At 37.4% G+C, this 21689-nt stretch overlaps 1 protein-coding gene across 6 annotated transcripts in view; it reads left to right on the forward strand.

The window, feature by feature from the left end:
- Positions 1–21689, forward strand: part of SOX5 (SRY-box transcription factor 5) — a 1174568-nt gene that overhangs the window by 398837 nt on the left and 754042 nt on the right. For all 6 annotated transcript variants that reach the window (XM_010805416.4, XM_024991902.2, XM_010805413.4 and 3 more), the window contains one exon: positions 5294–5354. The gene's annotated coding sequence lies outside the window, so the exon portion shown is untranslated. The remainder of the gene's footprint in view (positions 1–5293; positions 5355–21689) is intronic.

A 21689-nucleotide genomic window follows, 5' to 3' on the forward strand; every position in this document is an offset into this window, starting at 1 on the left:
GGCACCTCCATAGTGTATCCATAGTGTACAAGGGTCCTCTTTTCTCCATACCTTTTCCAACATTTGTTATTCGTAGACTTTTTGATAATAGCCATTCTGGCAGATATGAGATGATACCTCATTGTTATCTCTGCCACATGCTGACCATGTGACTATGAGCAAATAAGTTTCAGTGTCCTCCTTTGCTGTGTGCTAATTATGCACATTTCATAGAGTGGTTGTGAAGTAAAGAGCCAGTGTAGATAAAGTGTCTAGTGGATAAAAATAAGTTAGTTATTTTTTGAAAGTCTTGGTTAATATTTAGAAAATAGACCTGGATGGAGTACTCCAGTGGATGTCTGTGTTCTGGGGAGGAATATGGGGTTATTAAAAGGGCACTAGGTGCCAACTCAGAACCTTTTCAAAGCTGTTTTATCGGCACACTTAAATAGCAGTGTACATTTTATATAAAAGTTTTGATACTCTATTTAGTAATCTTTTTGTTACTATGAAAGTTATATAATTTACTGGAAAAATGTTTAAAAAATGTAAATTAGCAAAAGAAACTAAGAAACTTTTCTATTCTAAAACTAACATTGTAACATTTTGGCATTTCTTTTTTGAGTTGTTTTTGTATCTTGTATGTGAGCCTGTGTATGTATCATTAGTTATATAAACTACTGATCTTCGGTCTATTAACCAGAATTAATCTTTCAGAACATTAATATTTTGGAACAAAATTAGTGTTTAGAAACTTTTGGATGCTGGAGTCAAAGGAATTTGTATTTGAATCTGGGTTCTGCTAATTATTAAGCCTCTTTTCCTCAGCAAATTAGTAAGGAGATAATCTGTAGTTTATTTAACCAATGCTCTATTGTTAGCCACTTTGACTCACTCTATTTTTATGTTGCTAATAATTTCTAGATGAATATATTTGTGCATACCTTTTCTTGTTTTTGGAATTCTTTATTCAGTATGTATTTTCCAGAAATGAAATTACATAAGAACGTGTGCAGGCTTCCCTGGTGGCTCAGACCGTAGAGAATCTGCCTGCAATGTGGGAGACCTGGGTTCGACCCCTGGATTGGGAAGATCATTGGGAGAAGGGAATGACTAACCCATTCCAGCATCCTTGCCTGGAGAATTACATGCACAGAGAAGCCTAAGGGGTTACACTTCACGGGATCGCAAAGATCCAGACATGACTGAGCAACTATCACACTGGGATGAACATGTATAAGATTGCTGGTATAGATGATTCAAATATTTTTTCAAAAAATTTGGACCACTTTTAATTTTCAGTAGCCACACTTGAAAGTCCTATTGAAAGACTAATTTCTGAAGACTAATTTAAAAGTAGAATGCTTTCCTTTTATTTTATTATTGGTTTTTAATCTTGACATGCTATTAATGTTATTGGTCAAGGAATACCTATCAAAATATTAAATATCTTTTGTATCATCTGAACATAGACTTTTCAAGACAGATGTGGGTAATTTTCCTTTTAAATGGGGGATTAATGTGTTAATGTGCCTTTGCTTTATCTATGAAATTTTTTAAACTTGCTTTTTTGATTTATAATTTATATACTATACAATCCACTAATTTAAAAGTGTGCAATTCAGTGTTTTTCAGTAAATTTAAGGAGAAGTTCAGTATTACCACAATATAACTTTAGAACATTTTCATCTAACAAAAAGAAGCTACATATTCATTAACATACTCCCCGGAGAAGGCAATGGCACCCCACTCCAGTACTCTTGCCTGGAAAATCCCATGGATGGAGGAGCCTGGTGGGGCTGCAGTCCATGGGGTAGCGAAGAGTCGGACATGACTGAGCGACTTCACTTTCACTTTTCACTTTCATGCATTGGAGAAGGAAATGGCAACCCACTCCAGTGTTCTTGCCTGGAGAATCCCAGGGACGGGGAGGCTGGTGGGCTGCCGTCTCTGGGGTCTCACAGAGTCAGACACGACTGAAGCGACTTAGCAGCAGCAGCAGCAGCAGCAGCTATTACTTCACAAGTCTCTTCTCCCTGTAACTCTAAGGAACTGCTAACTGCTCAGTGTCTTTATAAATTTACCTATTCTGGACATTTCTTAAAAATGAAATACAATGTGTGGTCTTTTGTTACTGGCTTCTTTCATTTGGTATAATATTTTCAAAGATTATCCATGTTGTAACATACTTCATTCCTTTATATGACTGAATAATATGTCACTGTATGGATATATTACATTTTGTTTGCTCATTCATCAGTTGATGGACATTTAGACTGTTGCCACATTTTGGCTATTCTAAGTGGGATTACATTTGAGTACAAGTTTTTGTATGGACATATGTTTCATTTCTCTGTGTATGAACATAGGAGTGGACTTGCTGGCTCATATGGTAACTCTCTATAACCTTTTGGGAACTGCCAAACTATTTTGCAAAACACTTGAAGAATTTCACATTCTTATCTGTGATGAATGTTTTTTCCAATTTCTCTATACCCTTAGCAGCACTTGTTATTATATTTTTAAAAAAATAACCATCCCCCCCCCCAAAAAAATAACCATCCCAGTTGATGTGACGTAGCATATCATTGTGATTTTGGCTTGCATTTACCTAATGTTGAGTATCTTTCATGTTCTAATTGACAATTTTTATACCTATTCTGGTAAAATGTTTATTCAGATTCTTTGCTTATTTTTTAATTGGTTTGTTTGACTTTTTAATGTATAGTTGTAAGAGTTCTTTCTATATTTTGTATACAAGTCCTGTATCAGATCTATGATTTGTAAATATTTTCTCCCATTCTGTAGGTTACCTTTTCACTTTCTTGATGGTGTACTTTGAAACAAAGATTTTGTATTTTGATGTAATTCAATTTATCAATTTTTTTCTTTTGTTATTTATTTTATCTGTTGGTGTTATATTTGAAAAATCATTGCCAAACTCAGGGTTACAAAAATGTATGCTTTCTTCTAATAGCGTTATGATTTTTAGTTCTTGCATTTATTTATATGATTCAGTTTGAATTAATTTTATATGATTTTGAAGTATGAATCTAATTCCATTCTTTTGAATACAGATATCCAATTTTCCCAGGACCAGTTGTTGGAAAAATGATTATATTCCAGTGTGTTCATCATTCCAATCAATCTGATGCTAACTATTTAGAGTTAGCACCAGATCTCACAAGCTAATGGGTAAGGTCCCCAGATAGACTACCCTTACTTCAGAAGACAGCTACAAGTGGGGTCCCCAGGCAAGGGAGACTTTTCCCAGGGTGAATTGGATATAGACTTAGGAATTCCCATGACACTTCTTCAGGCTCAGTAATGCACTAGAATGATTCATAGAATCCATGAATGTGCTTACTTATGATGACCTTTATTGTAAGGGATTCAGATGAGCAGAAGAGGTAGAGGACACATCTAAAAGGGTTTTGGTGAAGAGTCTCTGTCTTGTGGAGGCAGGGTGTGCCATCCTCCTTGAACATCATTCTGTTCACAGGAAGGAAATTCTGAGATTGTTGTTTGGAGCTTTTATTGACATAATTATAGATGTGTTCTGGCTTAGTCATTGGTCATGTCAGTACACTCAGTCTCCAGCCTCTTGGTCTCCTCCCCCTAGAAGTCAGTGTAGGGGAGAAGGTCAGGGGTTGGGGGTGGGAGGTGTCTCAGTGTTCCAGCCGTCGAATCACTTGCTTGCTTTTTCTGATATCCTACCCCAGCCTGAAGCGGTCTGGGAATCCTCTTAAGGGTCATGTCACTAGCATAACGAAGTCATACCTATCACTCAGAGAATTCCAAGGGTTTTCAAAGCTGCCTGTCAAGAACCAGGAACAAAGACTAGATTTATTTATTTTTTGTCATACTGTAACTGTTCCCTACCTCTCCCCTCGCCCCCCATTGAATTGTCTGGGCAAGTGTGTCAAAATTGATTGACCATAAATGTCAAGGTTTGTTCCTATACTCTCAATTTTATGTCGTTTATCTGTATTTGTATCCTTATACCAGTACCACACTGTCTTGATTACTGTAGCTTTGGCTTTAGTTTGGAAGTTGTGAAGGATGTATTCCCCAACTTTTTTTCTTTCATAGGATTGTTTTAGGTGTACTGGATCCCTTGCATTCCGTATGAATTTTAAGGACAGTCTGTCAGTTTTTACCAAAAAGCCCAGCTAAAATTTTGATAGAGATTGTGTTAGACACACTGATCAGTTTGTGGAGTACTTCATGCTAAGAATATTAACTTCTCTGATGCATGAATGTGGGGTGCCTTTTCATCTTTCTTAGATATTCTTTCATTTCTTTCAGTAGTGTTTTAATTTTTAATATGCAAATCCTCCACTTATTAAATTTATACTTAAGCATCTTATTTTTTCGTGTTGTTGTAAGGGAAATGCTTTCTTAATTTTATTTTTGGAGTGTTTATTACTAGTACATACAAATCCAATTGACTTTTATGTATTGATTAAGTATCCTGCAACCTTACATTAGTTTTAATAGTGTTCATTACTTTTAATCATCTTTTAAAAATAAAATGTCAATACTTAGGATTTTCTAGATAAAAATAACATTGACTACAAATAGAGATAATTTACTTTTTCCTTTTCAATCTGGATGCGATTTATACCTGAACGTAGCTTCCCTTTTAATCTTGAATAGAAGTGATATGAGTGGGTACTGTTGTCTTATTTCTGATAGCAGGGGAAAATCAGTCTGTCTTTTACTACTAAGTATGATAGTTGTGAGGTTTTCATAGTTGTATTAGGTTGAGGAGTGAAAGTGAAAGTCATTTAGCTATGTCCGATTCTTTGCGACCTCATGGACTGTAGCCTGCCACTCTTTTCTCTCCATGGAATTCTCCAGGCAAGAATGCTGGAGTGTATAGCCAGCCCCTTCTCCAAAGGATCTCCCCAACCCAGGGATCAAACCCAGGTCTCCTGCATTGCAGGCAGATTCCTTACCATCTGAGCCACCAGGGAAGCTTTTTGAATGTTTATTTCATGAAAGGGTATTGGTATTTTTCAAATGCTTTTCGGCATCTATAGAAGTGATCATATGGTTTTATCTTTTATTAATATAGTATTAAATGTGTTATATTATTTGGTGTTTAGATGCAAAATCAACTTTGCATTATTAGGATAAATCTGGTCTAGAAAAAAGTTTTACAGTGAAATTACTTAATATTTCTTCCAAAGTTATGTAGTAGAAATCTTCTTTAATTCCCTTTGTAAAATTTATTTTTTTTCACCTGAGTATTTTTGAAATTATTTTGATTTGTCACTAAATACATTTCTTTCTTTTTTCTTTTTCTCAGCATTGCAAGAAGTAGATAATATCAAGGACATCAGGAGTGGTAGAGATTGGAGACTCAGCAGGTCAGGATATTACATTATCATTTGCTGATCATTCTTGTCATTAATTTTGGAATTTTTGATCTCTTGCCTCTTGTTTATTTCTTATCTGTGATTATTTGGTGTGGTCTTCAGTGTTGCAGCTACCTACTGGAGCCTTTGTATAATAGGTCCAGCACTTGGGCCTTCTCTTTTTAAAATTTGAAGGTAAAAAGTAATTTGAAGAGATTTTCAGGAACAAAGGAAATTTTCTTACCTAATAAGATTCAGAGTTACCCTGATTTCTGTTATCTATCTAATGTGAATATTATTTGAATAGTTTTGAAATGAAGCCTTTTCCATGACTTTTTCAGAATCAAAACCTTAAAACATATAAAATGTCATTACTTATGTAATTGTAATGGGAGAACACTTGGGTCATGAAAGTCAAGTTTCCTTTCTTTTCTGTTGTATTCTCTCGGTGCAAGGACACCTCTAAGAACTCACAATATTCTTAGAGTCTGTTTACTAATGCTAATTTTAACTACTGAATGTTGGCTGCCATATATAAAGTGAAGGTTAATTAAATAATTTATCTGTAGATAGAACAATCTCAATAGTCAAAGGGTCTACTGTGGGCCTTTGTCATCTAATATGGAAAGTTTAGGGTAAGTCACACTCCTCAGTAAGCTGGGCACAGCCATGTTGGTCTCTGCAGTCCCCATGGTCCTGAGAGTCACCATGAATGACTGGCGACCTGTGATGACTGATTTCTTGCTTCAGGGAATCCTCCCTGTGTTGTCTTAATCAGTGGTGATAAGTCTTGCTACTATGGCTTAGTTATTTATAGAAGCTTGGTGGTCCTCTCTTATAAGCCCTCCAGTGTTACCACTTCCACAAGTCTCCTGGAGTTTGACTTAGTGTCTCCACACCCAGGTCTCCTGAAGAGCAGCTACCAGTATTTTTTTTCATGTTTCATCACCCAGATAAATGAGTTTGTTCTTCAGTCTGATCACATCTCTTCAAGTGAAATGGTTTATTCAGAATGGAGCTCAGCTTAAAGTTCTTCTGCTTGGATGCTTCAGAGATTTAGTCATTTTCTAGCATTAAGAACTAGACAGATTTTTATTATGTATCTTGTGAGAATACCACCCTCCAGCTTAAAGGAAAGATAATTGCAAGTGCATCTTGATGCATCATATATACTCAGATCTCTGCTCTTAGCTAAATTAGGTAAGAGTCCTTCAAAAAGCTGTGTTTACAATGATATGCCCAAGAAATTGGGTTTATAAGTATGTCTGCAGTGATTCTTAAAGAGTTGAGAAGCACTTTTGGGTGATACTTTCATAAGGAGTTTTCTGGTAGTTAACATCTCTTGACTTTCAATCTGTAACTATCATTGGACTAAACATTAGAAAGAAGCATACTGAAACCCAACGGTGGTGAATTTTCTTGGACACTGGCTGTTATGTATATATTGACCTTAAGCTGAACACAGTTGTTGTTTGAGTTTTGCATGTTTAGAAGCAAAATCAAGAAGGAAGAGACAAATACCTCATAGATTCCTGGTAGTCTTGAAGGATAGAGAGAGCCTCAGTCTAATTCACCTGTTTTACAAACCTACATTGCCTCCCACTGTCACAGGAAATATTAGTAGCAGAGATAAATCTGTGTTTCTTGACATGATGCAAATATAGTGCATTGTGTGCTTTACAGCTGTGGAACTCAAACAGGTCTGCCCCCAACATTGTACATGCAGATAAGAAACTATCATCGTCCTATGTCATCTTCACCAGTATGTATTTTGATAAGGAATGCCACTGATACTTGTACTTCACTTTGCACTGATATTCAAAGAACTCAAGAACATTAAGTTTTGTTGTTTTTTTTTTTTTTTACTGTTGTGTCTCTGGAGAAGTTTCCTATTTAGTTAGATGAAATGAAAAGATGATCATTCATTCATTCATTCATACAACAGAAGTTCCTTCCTTCCTGGAGCTTTCATTCTAGTGAAGGAACACCTAAAATGAAAAATTTAATGTATATGTTAATAGGGATACATACTAAGGAAAAAATAAAGCAGAATAAATACAGAATGATGGGAGACTGTATCCAATACCATGTCTAGGGAAAGCCTTTCTGCTAAGGAGAGAGTGGAGCACAGACCTGAGTGCAGCATGAGAGGGGGAAGTGTTTAGAGATATGAGTGAAGATATATAGTCATTGGGAAGAGCGAGTATAAGGAGCATGCTTGCTATGTTGAAAGATTGTCAAGAAAGGTATTTGTAGAGTCAGAGGAGAGTAAAGAGTGGACAAGTACAGTCAGAGTAGAGTGAAGAGTGGACAAGTAAGAGATGAAAAAGCATGATGTGATGTTCATTATATACGGTCTGGTATACCGCAGCAGGATCTTAACTATTATTCTGAGTGACATGGGGATCATTAAGGGGACTTTAGCCAATAAAAGGGCATGATGTGGCTTGCATGGTTTAAGGATCACTTGGACTTACAGGTTGGGTAAAACATTAAAAAATTTTTCCTTTATCAGATCAGATCAGTTGCTCAGTCGTGTCTGACTTTTTGTATGAATATAAATTATGAATGAAAATAAACTTTAACAACGAGTAGGGCAACATTATCTGATTATGATTTTGACTGATGACTGTGTTCAGGGAGTTCATGTTAAATAGTATAGCTATCACTTTTTGTTTTTGTGTCCTTAATTTGTAAAATTCCTTTGATTTATAATCATATTCTTGGGTTTTGTATAATAACTTATTGTTTCATAATAGGTGTATTAATGACAAGGATATATAATAGAAGTTTCTGTATCTTCTAAAGAAGTTTGTGTAACTTTGGTTAGTTGCTTTGCATAGTTGAAATTCCATTTGTTTGTTGTTTTTAATTTAAACTGAAATTAGGTTGTGTAAGTCCATAAAAGTCATGAATTTTTATCTTCCAGTTGTAAGGGAGAATTTTTGTTGTTGTTGTTGGCAAAGTAATATCTCTGCTTTTTTTTTAATTTTTGAAAATTATGTTATGGTTTATTGTAATGATCATATGACCCATGAGGCTATTTATAAGAAGAAAATGTGGAATAGTTAAAAAAATTAAAACCTTCATAGGACATATAGGGCATGAATTCTGGAATCAGCTTTGAAACTTACCAGCCAGATGACTTAGGGTCTTTAACCTGTGTTTGCCTGCTAAGTGACCAGCACTGCTTCTCCCATAAGGAGAATTGTATTGCTACCATTATCTCTGCAGTTCCATTACATTTGTTGAACCAGTATGCATGGTGTGTAAATCAAATTTGGTTGAATTAGGAATCATGTTAGATGTGACCATTTTTAATATAAAAGAAAAATAAGGATGCTTATAAATAACAGAGGAAATTGTTCATATTTATTTTCAGAAAAAATCAAAAAAGATACGTTGACATTTGGAAGGCAAGGTTGTTTCTAAAATTCTCATTGCTGTCATGTCAAAGAATCAAAGTGAAAAGTGAAGTCGCTCAGTCATGTCCGACTCTTTGCGACTCCATGGATTGTAGCCCACCAGACTCCTCAGTCCATGGAATTTTCCAGGCAAGAGTACTGGAGTGGGTTGCCATTTCCTTCTCCAGGGGATCTTGCCAACCCAGGGATTGAACCCAGGTCTCCTGCACTGCAGGCAGATGCTTTACCATCTGAGCCACCAGGGAAGCCCCCAAAGAATCAAAATGATTATTTAAAAAGGAATTTAGGAAGTAGGGTTGCCTTCTCCTAGCTGTCTGACAGCAGCAGTTTCCAACTGCCCAATGACTGTTTACTAGAAATGTTTCAGAATTCTGAGAAGGAAAGTGAAGTTGTTCAGTTGTGTCCAACTCTTTGTGACCCCATGGACGGTAGCCTACCAGGGTCCTCTGTCCATGGGATTTTCCAGGCAAGCATACTGGAATTCTGACATAGAATTCTGAGTCAATGCATGAAAAAGTATTTTAAAACTATAAGTAGGAATATAAGCTTAGATTCTCATTATATAGCTATTAGAATATTCATGTAATACATTTTGTTTTTATACATGAATATATAAAATCTATTTTCTTATAAATATATATATATATATATCCTTAAAGTTTTAACTTATTGTCTCCATTTTCTTTCTTCTTTTGCTTTTCAATCCTCTTCTACTTCTCTCATGCCAATCTTTGCTAAAGTCATCAGTAATTGCCTTTATACTAAATCCATGTGGTTATTATCAGTCATTATCTCATTTGGCCCTTGAGTTCATCCAACTGCTTGAATGACTTTCCACTCCACTTAAACTTTTTTTCTCATTTGCCTTTTGCTGAGTGAATCTTAGTTTCCAGTGTATCCCCAAAATATCTTTCCAAGTGTTTTGCTCATAGCACGTGCTAAGTGAATTTAGCTAGAAGATCCAAAACCAAATATTATAGTGTGAGACATAATGTCAAAAAGGCTACATAAGATCTGCAACCTGGCATTCTATAAGGGTTTATAGAAAAGATAAAGTTTCATAGACAAAACAGTATTTGAACTGAGTCTTTAAGGATATGTGTGATTTTCCTAGCAGAGATGTTAGATACTGGTAGGGGTTGGTTAGTTAGTTAGTATATAAAGTATGTATACATTATACATTAATATACATTAGTATATATAGTATATTAGCATATATTAATATAATTATATATATATATATATATATATATATATATATGTATATACACACATATATATTAAGGTCCTGTTGTCTTAAGTGTCTTTTTCAGCTTGGGTTGTTTGGATACAGCACAGAGTATATACAAAAGGGGGATGGTGACTGGAAAGATATGGTGGGCTCTTTACAACATAAAGAGACTTTACAATTCCAAGTCTGTAAAGAGGACTTGGACTCTCATGCTAGTGATTAGACTTAGTTCAACAGGACTTGGGGAGCCATTAATATTTTTTTTTTGGTTTTTAAGGGAATGTGGGTGGTGATATAGTCTGTGCCTTGGATTAATTAACTAATATAGTGGCAGTGTGAGGTTGATTAAAAGGGGAGAAGCTGAAAGGGGATGGTGGGACATTATTGTGGTAGTTAAGCTAGAGATCCAGAAAGTCAGGACCAAGATGGTAAAACCTGGGGACAGATAGGAGCGGAAATCCTAAGATGGAATCAATAGGGCTAGATTTCCTGGTGCAATAAGGGATATATTTTAACCTTGAGTGATTGAAATAAAAGTTTTGCAATTCACTGGTACAGGAAATCCAGAAAAATTTTGTCTTTATTTATGTATTTTTATTGATGGGAAGTACATGAATTGTTTTGAGTCTGTACCTTTGAAATATCAGTGTTGATATGTTGAAGATACTGGAACCAGGCAGGGGGAGTTGAGGATGAAGCTCTATGAGATTAAACAATAGTAAAAGTTGCCTCCTTAGAAGAACAGTTTAGAATGAGGAAATAGCCTGAAAGACCAACAGTCTTGAATGCCATGTGGAATTTTGGAGAAGACCAAATGGAATGGTTTGGATGCAAAAAACTCTGATGTTTGACTTGTAGTTTGCTGCTTGACAAACTAGGTCGTTCTGAAGTAGGCTTTGGTTTATTTATTCATGTATTTTGGTTCTCTGCACAATTCCTGCCTGCGTGGTCTGCAAATCATCAACACTATGTGCACAGTCAGTTGGCCCCTAGAATATAATCACTTCCGGATTATGGAACTTTTCTGATATATTGAAAATTGTTTAGGTGTTCCTTAATTTGTTGGTTCATTCATTCATATATTCTTCCTGAGTCCTAACCTGTGGCACATGTCAATCTTTTAATTATATTAAGTTTTCCTCTGTCCATTCTTGACTAGAATTTCCACTGGCTCAATTTAGCATATATTCTCCATAAGTTATAGGAAAAATGCTGATTGATTTAAATCTTGTCCATCTATAGAATCACACCATCCAGATTTGGAGAAGGACATGGCAACCCACTCCAGTGTTCTTGCCTGGAGAATCCCAGGGACTGGGGAGCCTGGTGGGCTGCCGTCTATGGGGTTGCACAGAGTCGGACACGACTGAAGCTACTTAGCAGCATCCAGATTTCAGACGATGTCTGCTTTTCCTCAAGTTGGTTGGGGGAAGTGATGGAGAACGTTACTTTTACATTTATCACAATAGGAAATACATTCATCGTGCTGATTCCCTTTGGATGCTTGTAGTGAAATACTTAACTCAGGAATGATTTAAATCATCCTCCTTAACAGTAGTTAAACACACTGATGGTACAGAGATCTGACAAACATAGCTATTATCATATGACTACCGAGAAGTTTTTGGACAGGCATGCCAGTTTGAAGAGGGGAGCTCGCTCCCTGAATGCTGAATGAGTGCTTGCCTGGGGTGTCCCCAGGAACAGGAGCTGACACAGGTGTTCAGCACAGTTGCTTACTGCTTCCCATCAAGTAGATTGGGGGGTTCTTAGCGCTGCTGGTTTGTGGCACTCAGCATATTTGGCAAGCAGTCAGTCCTGGCTGCGGATTTCCCTGGGGAAAATAAAAGCCACAGGGAAGTCATCAGTGTGACCTTCTGCTGGGTAGTTGGCACACTGCTGCTCCACAGGAAGGCTCTCAGTTGTCATTTTCTAAACGGGTAGATATCAGGTGCTGATGGAGGCTCTCCATTCAAGGTGGGAAGCGGTGAAGGAGAGAAAATATTGAACAGAAGCTTACCAAATAATTCCCAGTCATGAAGCTTAACACCAGCTGATCTGCTGATAAAAGGGATTGTTTTGTGTGTGGGGGAGGGAGTTTCTTTGGTTCTGCAAGCACAATTATAAGCTTTCCTATTTAAGTCTGACCCATCATATTGAAATGCTGTCACTAGTATCATTAGCAAGTAAAGTGTTGATAACATAGTCAAATGCACAGCAGAGTTCTGGCTCTTAAGTGTCTGGACTAACTCCCAATATTAGGAATAGGAGTCAAACTGCCATCACTTTTCCTGTGCTAACAGACGCCCTGCCATTAGCAGTCTGAAGGCAATTTTAATAAAATACATAGCCCTGCTGAGTTGGTCTCAAAAGATAAATAAGCAACGTAGAAAAGAAGCTTTTGTTTAAAAGTAATTATTTAAACTATGCATTACAGGTAATTTTCTTTTACCAGTAAGGCAAATGCTATCAGAATTTCAATAATGATTTGGTGGCACTTATCTAAATAATGTGATATTGTTGTTTCAAAGACTTAAAGCGTCACTTTATTTTCACATATATACAAAATGAGGGCAAATTGGATCCAGGTATCAAGTGCATGTGTTTTACAGTTTATATTACATTTTTTTTTGGGTGAACAGTGTTGTATTCTTGGACAGATTTATGGAAATGTAACAAGCTGGTGATAGAGTTCTGGGAACTGCAGGCTTGACTTCCAAACACAGATTAGAACAGGAGGGCAAAGAACATCTTTTTATTTTTCCTTTTGCTGTCGGAAAGGGAATCACATTTCAGTTTTTTTTTTTTCTTTTTTTTTTAAACTCTTTTAATAGGATACTTGTACATAAACCACAGTCGCAAGGGTGTAATAAATGTGTGCCTGTATCAGAGGGGCCAAAGCTTTGTTTGCCAAAAGGTAAAGAAGTCTCAGAACGCTTTTTAAGAGTCTATTCGGAAACCATTTAAACTACCTCCTTTTTTTCCCTTCTTAATAGTGACACGCTGGCCTGAAATCCATAATATAGAACTAGCTCTGGCCTTACAGAGGGCACAGCAAGAACTTACCTACATAAATGTGAAATGTAGAGCATCAGGAAGGTTCCTGTTTCTAAGTGCCAGTCAGGCAAAGGGCTTCCCAGGTGGCACTAGTGGTAAAGAACCCGCCTGCCAATGCAGGGGACTTAAGAGACAGACGTGGGCTCGATCCCTGGGTCAGAAAGATCCCCTGGAGGAGGGCATGACAACCCACTCCAGTATTCTTGCTTGGAGAATTCCATGGACAGAGGAGCCTGGCAGGCTATAGTACATAGGTTCACAAAGAGCTGACGTAACTGAGCATGCATGCAGCCAGATGTATGTGCTTTAGACTGGGGCAGACCTCAATTCAAATCCCACTCAAATTCCAACTCTTTTCTTTTCATGATGTATCAGTTTTATCAAGTTATACGGCTTCCCTAAGTCTTTGTTTTCTCATCTATAAATTGGAAATAATAAAACCAACCTTGTCTGATTGTCACATGGACATAATGAGACAATACATGTAAAACCTTAAGGATGGTGTCTGGCACAGAGAACTTGGAAAAGGTTTGTTTTAATTTGTTTGTTTGTTTATTTTTATATTAATGAACTTCTAACACTTTTTTATCAGGAAGGTTACATGTTAAATATTGTGCAAGGAGTTGGGATAAATAGGTTGATCAATATATAGTCTCCACTTCAAAATTTAAATCTAATGCAAGACAGAAATGTTAGCAGGTAATTCAAATACAGTGTGCCTGCCACTTGTTGCTGTATTCTTATTGGTCTTGTGCACATAAAGGGGGCAGGGCTTAATCTTGACTGTGGGAAAAAACTACTGTAAAATCTTTGTTTATTAAGCTTCTAAAGGGATGATGCTCTGCATTTCTACTCTGAGATGTTGTGGTCAAAGCCAACTATTTTTTTCCAAGAGTAATTTTCCAGCTCCTCCTTCTTTCTCTTCTTCTTCTTTTACATTTATGTAAACTTTTTCTTTGATTGTTAGTACCATAGTTAGATGATACCTGTAGTCAGAGAGAAGAGATAAGCATAAATCAATACTCAAATGCTGCTCAGCACCTCTGCTAAAATAATTTGGAGGAACAGTTAAAAACATAGACTTTATTCTCATACATTGCTGAATGGAATGAAAATTAGTACAAGTCTCATTGGAAAAGACTCTGATGCTGGGAGGGATTGGGGACAACAGGAGAAGGGGACGACAGAGGATGAGATGGCTGGATGGCATCACTGACTTGATGGACGTGAGTCTCAGTGAACTCCAGGAGTTGGTGATGGACAAGGAAGCCTGCGTGCTTCGATTCATGGGGTCGCAAAGAGTCAGACACAACTGAGCGACTGATCTGATCTGATCTGATCTAGGACAGGAATTAGATGATGGGTAACAAACCTACATATATATACCGTTGTAACCCAGCAATCCCATTATTAGGAATTTATCTTGCAGATATGTCTTTAACAATGTAGAATCACATGCCCAAAGTTAGTCATTGTGGCATTGTTTATAAATGTAAAATATTAAACGTTATCTAAATGTTCCTACGTAGGAGAATAGTTGAATACATGATTACGCTATGGCATCGCCTCATAATGAGGTACCATGTTGCTGTGAAAAGAATAAATGGATAGAGAGTAATTTTCAGCCTATACTACTAAGTGAGAAAAAAATACAGAAAAATAATATCTGGAATTAAAGGGGAATAAGAAAACATACTTATATCTGATAATTGGAGAAAATAGGAAACAAAAGTCAGAGACTCCTGAAATTGGCTGTTACTTATAGAGGTTGGGCTCAGTGAATGGGTATTGATAGAATGAAAATAAGGTAGAAATTGTGACAGAGGAGGGTGATACTTTATCTGAATATCCTTTTTTTTTAATATAGCTCTGAGTTTCACGTACTCAAAAATAAGTAATTAAAATGAGCTTGGATATTCAAGGAGCCTCGCAAACCAAAAACCCAAAAAAGTAGCAAATTGTATTCATACAAATTACAAATGAAGAGGGAAGGGGGAAAAGAGTTCATTTGAATAACTTTGCCAAACAGAGTTTTGATTTTATAATTTAAGATTAAAAAAAATAACTATTGTAGTCTTATAGGAAAATTTATTTTTCACACAGTATAGATTAATGATTCTGTTTTTCAGAACCAGGGGTGAAAGTGAACATTTCTGAACCCTTGGTTATATCCTGGGCTTGTGGATAATAAGGGTTATTTTTCTCACCATAAAAGAAGGCTAAAGTGAACCCTGTGATGTTGAATTGGAATCTGAGTTATCAGTTGCTCATGGCGTGTGTTATAAAGAAGTAATTGTGTGTGTGTCTGTGTGTGTATCCATTTGTACATTCTCTATCTCTGTCTGTTGGAAGGATGTGAAAGCAATAATACCTCAATACTGATGAGTACTCCTAGTACCTAGATCTTGGTTTCTAAGCATCATTTTCCAGTAAAGGACACTGAGAACCCTTGTAGAAATGAATGATTTTAGGACAAGTACAGGAAAATTATATGATGAGAAACTGGAACATTTTGTGGTTCAAGAAAGTAGGGAATGACTTAAAAAGGATGGAAGCATGTGGAAAGGACATAGGAGTCAAATTGAAGTGGCTCACAATGGCCACATCTGGAACATTTGAGCAAGGAAATATGATAATAATGGATTATACCCAGTATAGTCCATGATGCTATAAAATGTTGAAAAAAATAATAATTGGGAGAGAAAGGAAAGCTCTTTTATAACAGTATAATACCAATTAATAACTGTACAAGAAATGATGGAGATAGAAAATGACTATTTGGTAAATACCACATTAATAATTTTCCCAGGCAAGAGTCAGACTGGATGCTAAATCAGTGGTGAAAATCTGATGATAAATAGGATACTTACATAGTGTCCAAATATTAATGTATCTTCTCAGAATGATTGTTATTTACAAAGGGGACAGGAGCAACTTTAGAGTGGAATATCCTGCGAGACACCATCTAAAACAAGTGATCAAAGTATCCCCAGTAAGGAGACTAACCAGCATCATGTGCCACTCGTGTGACTCACTGAGAAAGGTGCAGCAAATCATTTTTGTTATTTTCTTACCCAAAATGCATAATATGAATTGTATCATGAGGAAATACCAGACAATTGTAAACCAACAGACATACTACAAAATAACTGAGCAGGTCTCTTTAAAAGTGTCAGGGTCATGCAAAACAAATAAAAACGGGAATTGTCCCAAATGAAAAGGGACTAAGAAGACAGGATAGCTAAATATCAGCTCATGGTCCAAGAAAAGGACATGAGTGAGACAATTGTTGAAATTTCAATAAGGTCTGTATATCAGCCAGTTGTTTTCTGTTAATTTCTTGCTTTTGCTCATTGTGCTGTGAATTTGATATTTGTATGCAAGGAGGACTTTCCTGGTGGCTCAGATGGTAAAGCGTCTGTCTACAATGCGGGAGACCTGGGTTCCATCCCTGGGTCGGGAAGATCCGCTGGAGAAGGAAATGGCAACCCACTCCAGTACTATTGCTTGGAAAATCCCATGGACAGAGGAGCCTGGTAGGCTACAGTCCATGGGGTCGCAAAGAGTCGGACACGACTGAGCGACTTCACTTTCACTTTCAATATGCAAGGAAGCTGGGAATTTTGTACTATTTTTGAAATTTTTTCTAAATGTGAAATTATTTCAAAATGAAATGTTAAATTGAAAAATTAAAATTAAAATATGTACCTTAAATAAGATGTATGTAGATATTATCCATTCTTCTTTATTATCATAAAAGAAAGAGTTTGCTTTGTAAGAGGATACCATCACTGGGCTCTGGGCTCATCATTCTGGGCTCTCAGAACAAAATGTCATCATAGAGTGTCATGTATGTTGCACTGTGAATTTGGTCTTATTCTGTTAACTGACTCTGTCATACTCTGTGTAAACCTTGTGGGTACTTATTATGCCTTTGCATGTTATAGTCTATTTGCCAATAAAATAGGGATAATGATCTTAGCACTATGATTTCTAACTATTCACATCAATAGAGTAGAGCAGAGATGTCAAGTGTGGAGCCCGACAACAATGATTTTAAGAAGCACTCAAGTACAGATCAGGATTTAATGCCAGTGAAGGACCTAGTATCTTCTGGTAGGTGTCAAACTCCAGAGTATAAAAATATTTCCAGAGAGGGAAGATAGAGCTAGTATATTCAGTTCAGTGGATGTGTATGAAGAGATCAGTAATCAGACAAAAACTAGAAAGGAAGTACGAGCAGAGTACATAGTGCAGCCAGTCAGTGGTTTCTGAGAGTCCAGAGTCTTAAGTTATAAACAGGGCTTGGCAATGATGGTGAACTTGATGATGCCAGTGAGATGGCCTTGCTTGATGAGACATGCTTGGTGACAGCATTAAAGGGCTAGGATGAAGGGTCGATTGCAACGTGTGGTTTCATGGAATTCTGTGTACAAGAACCTTGTTTTCACATACATTCCTACTCAAAAATTTCATGTTTAACATCATTGGAAGATGTAGGTGAGGAGATTGATTTCATTACCTATGTTTTTATCGATGAGGAAACCCAGATTCAACATTTCCAAAATCCTATAGCTAATAAATACAAAAAGAATGTGTAGTCTGGTCCAGAGCATTCACTTGAGTTTATTTACCTCCTTCTAGCATCAGAGAAACCCTTTAATATACATGGCATTTTTGCAAATAAGATTATTCAGGGACATGTTTTTCCTGATGGAAGACTAGATCGATTTATTCTCTTTGATTTTTCAGAGGGATCTGTGACTTAAAAGATAATAAAGAATAGATTTTTCCTTCCACACTAGTGTACAATATGGAGTGGAAGTATTTTTGCAAACTTGGAGATATATAACTCTGCTAGTAAATGTACTCAAGAAGCATCATTATCAATAGCATTTAACACAGAGATTGTAGTACTTGCCCAGAATCCCAAGAGTAAGTGCTGAAAATAAAATGTGAACTTTGTTGCCAGTAGTCCTGATAGAGATTATCCTTTGGCCAGATTATGAATTGTCTTCAGTGAAGATGGTTCTTTGATAGTCCAGCACCAACCAAGGAGACTAGATATCTGCTTCCGAGGCTAGGTAACACTCACTGGAAGAGGATGGGTCCAAAGGAGCCTGAACAGCAAGCAGTGGAGTTCTGATGCTCTGTTGTGACGTTAATTAGCATTTTGAGCATTATGGTAATTTGAATAAAATTCTGTAGGGTTGCTTGAGAATCCTGGGAGTAGAGTTAGAAGCAATAGTACCTATGTAGAATGAAAAGCATTCTTACCTATGTAGAATGAAAAGCAGTTGAAATCTGATAGAGACCTTGGGATGAATATTCTGAGTGTGTTATCTCATCCAGCCCCTGAGAGTTTTAGCTTCCTAAAGTACTCTGGGACATTGAAGAAGTTCCTCTCTCTTCCCTTTGAAGAATACTTTGAGTGATGTCAGAGTCTTTATATGACTGCTGCCGCTGCTGCTGCTAAGTCACTTCAGTTGTGTCCGACTCTGTGGGACCCCATGGACTGCAGCCTTCCAGGCTCCTCTGTCCATGGGATTTTCCAGGCAAGAGTACTGGAGTGGGGTGCCTTTGCCTTCTCTGCTTTATATGACTGACATTTGCCAAAAAGATGATGGTATCTACTAAGACACACAAATATTGTTCCTATTTAGGAATTTGTGTATTGCCATGACAGAGTAGATTAAAAAACAAAACAAAACCCTATTTAGTTCTTTACTGTTAGATCAAGAGTTCCTTCTAGAGAAGGGAGTGGCTACCCACTCCAGTATTCTTGCCTGGATAATTCCATGGACAAAGGAGCCTGATAGGCTACAGTCTAGGGGAATCACAAAGAGTCAGACACTACTGAGTGACTAACATATTTTCTGAAGAGTTCCTTGTCTGTTACATATATTTGACTTCCAAATCTAGGATTTATTAAAGACTTAAGAGATTTATAAAGACCATATAAAATGTAAACTTTAGTCTAATCACTGATTTAGAGATTAATACTGAATCTAAGTGCTGGATGATGCTTACCTATTAATAAGTCACTGATTTTCTAGACAAGGAATGAGGCTCAGCAAAGTTAAATGTTTTATCATTTTACACAGTTAATAAGCGACAGAGCCAGAAAATGAACCCAGATTTCTTGATTTCAGGCCCAGCTTTCTTTGCACTACGGCGTGGTGCCTTATGACATGTATGAGATTAGAGCAAAATTATATTTGTTGCAATGCATGAAAAGTGTTGCGGGTCTTTTGTTGATGTTTTGTGAATAGAGTGAGTTTATTCCCTCCTTGATTATTTTTTGTTTAACACTGCAATTAATAAATGAATAATATTCTCTGCCTACCTTAGATAGATAAGGTTCTATTAGTGTGTGTGTTTTTTTTTTTTTTTTGATGGTCTGCCCATAGGATTGGAAAATCCTTTCTTGTCTCAGAACGAATATATGCATACCTTTGAGTTGCTAGCACTTGAACTGCTAATCCATTAAGTGACTAACCTGAGAAATCACTTCTCTCCTGAGAGGTGCCCTGGATTGCAAATGTCTTTTGATAGCACTGCAGTGGTAGTGTAGGGATTTGCAACTGGCAGGCAGGAATTGAATTGCCATCATTTGGCTTTAGTAGGAGTTAGAGTCTTGTCTCCAACATAAGCATGAGCCAAGGTACTGTCTTCTTTTTTCTAATTTTAGTTGGAACCATTGGCACTGATCTTACCTAGACAGACTAGTGTTATTTCTACCCAGCACAATCTGCTGGCATGGGCTCCCTTCCAAGCCATGCAGTTGAACTTCTCCCCCTGGTTTACCAAACAGAGAGAGAGATGAATGGATGTAGAGGACAGGAGCGTTCACCTTTTTCATTAGAAGCCATCCTTTCAGACACAGAGATTCTAGGTTTAATTGGTTCGATATATGACTCAGAGAGAATTGGCCCTTACGACTGAAAATTGTGGTGTGCTTTAATTGTGGGTTATGAAATAACCAATCCAGTGTTTTGGTTTTGGGAAATGGCTATTGATATATTTAACTGCTCAAGGGTGGGAGGAAAGGTGAGAAGTGATGTCTACTCTGCAGCCCTCACTTGTTCATTACTGGGGAAGATGAGTTTTACAGTTGTCCTGTCATGATCTCTAGTCATGGGCACTCATCGCTGAATGCATCTCTCAGGCCCTCAGTCACACTGGTCATGCTGAGGCTTCCATCTGCATCTCTTTATCAGAACCCTCAGTGAGACCCCCATCAGAGCATCAGCGTTCCCTCTTGGCTAACTCCCATCCCACGGCAAGTTAAGAGGGGACATCACAGCCTCTGTAACCTTGACCCTCTAGGTAGCCATATCTGTGCCTTTTCTCCCTACTTCAGTTTGTCATGGGATGTCTGCTACAAGGCTGCTATCTCACAGAGGGCCATTTAGAAAGCAGGCCTCAGAAACAGAGGGGTTTATACGATTTCCTATTCTCACCCCAACCTAACCTGCACTTGACCTGTGGGAGCAGGAATGTGAGTTCCTCATATTAGTATTTGAGGTCTCTTCTCCCTGGTGACTCTTCCTTTTAAGTTAAAAGTGCCCATAACACTCAAATTCTTTCACTATTTGACATAAATAATGGTTTTCCATACGTAAAAGCAGATATTTTTTTTCTGGTTTCTTGTGACTCATTTGAGAAAGACTATACGTGGGATTCCCTGGTGGCTCAGATGGTAAAGGGTCTTCCTGCAATGCAGGAGACCCAGGATCCATCCCTGGGTCAGGAAGATCCCCTGGAGAAGGAAATGGCAACCCACTCCAGTGTTCTTGCCTGGGAAATCCCATGGAAGGAGGAGCTTGGCAGGCTATAGTCCATGGGATCACAAAGAGTTGGACACGACTGAGTGACTTCACTTTCCTCACTTTCTTTCATACAAGGAATGGGGGGTTAACACATAGTATTATTATTTCACAGATCATTATGCAGGAAACCCAATGGTAAAGAGAAAAGACACAGACTGTCCTCATGGGGTGCACAGTGAGATCACACAGAGTTTATTAGTTATTATTGTTCTTCAACACAATAGATACAAACACGTTCACAAATAGGAGATTCTAATAAACAACTAGAGAATATGTTTAAATTTTATGGAAAGAAGGGCTTCAAAGTGTGTACCACGTCCTGAAGGTCTGGTTGAAAAATAGCAAATCGTTATCCAAGTAGAAAAGAATTCCATAGATTTATTATTTATTTATGGGCTTCCCTGGTAGCTCAGCAGTAAAGAATCCCCCTGCAAACAGGAGATGCAGGTTTGATCCTTGGGTTGGGAAGATTCCCTGGAGAAGGAAATGGCAACCCACTCTAGTATTCTTGCTTGGAGAATTCCATGGACAGAAGAGCCTGGCAGGCAACAGTCCATAGGGTTACAAAGAGTCAGACACGACTGATACGTATTATTGATTCATTTGGCTATGTTGCATCTTAGTTGTGATACACAGGATCTTTCTTGTGGAGCATGAACTCTCTAGTTGTGGTATGTGGGCTCAGTAGTTGTAGCACACGGGCTTAGTTGCTCAGCATCATATGGGATCTTAGTTCCCAGACCAGGGATTGAACTTATGTCCCCTGCATCGCAAGGTAGTTTCTTAATTACTGGATTATCAT

Source organism: Bos taurus, chromosome 5 (genome assembly GCF_002263795.3).
Source record: "Bos taurus isolate L1 Dominette 01449 registration number 42190680 breed Hereford chromosome 5, ARS-UCD2.0, whole genome shotgun sequence".
NCBI lineage: Eukaryota > Metazoa > Chordata > Mammalia > Artiodactyla > Bovidae > Bos > Bos taurus.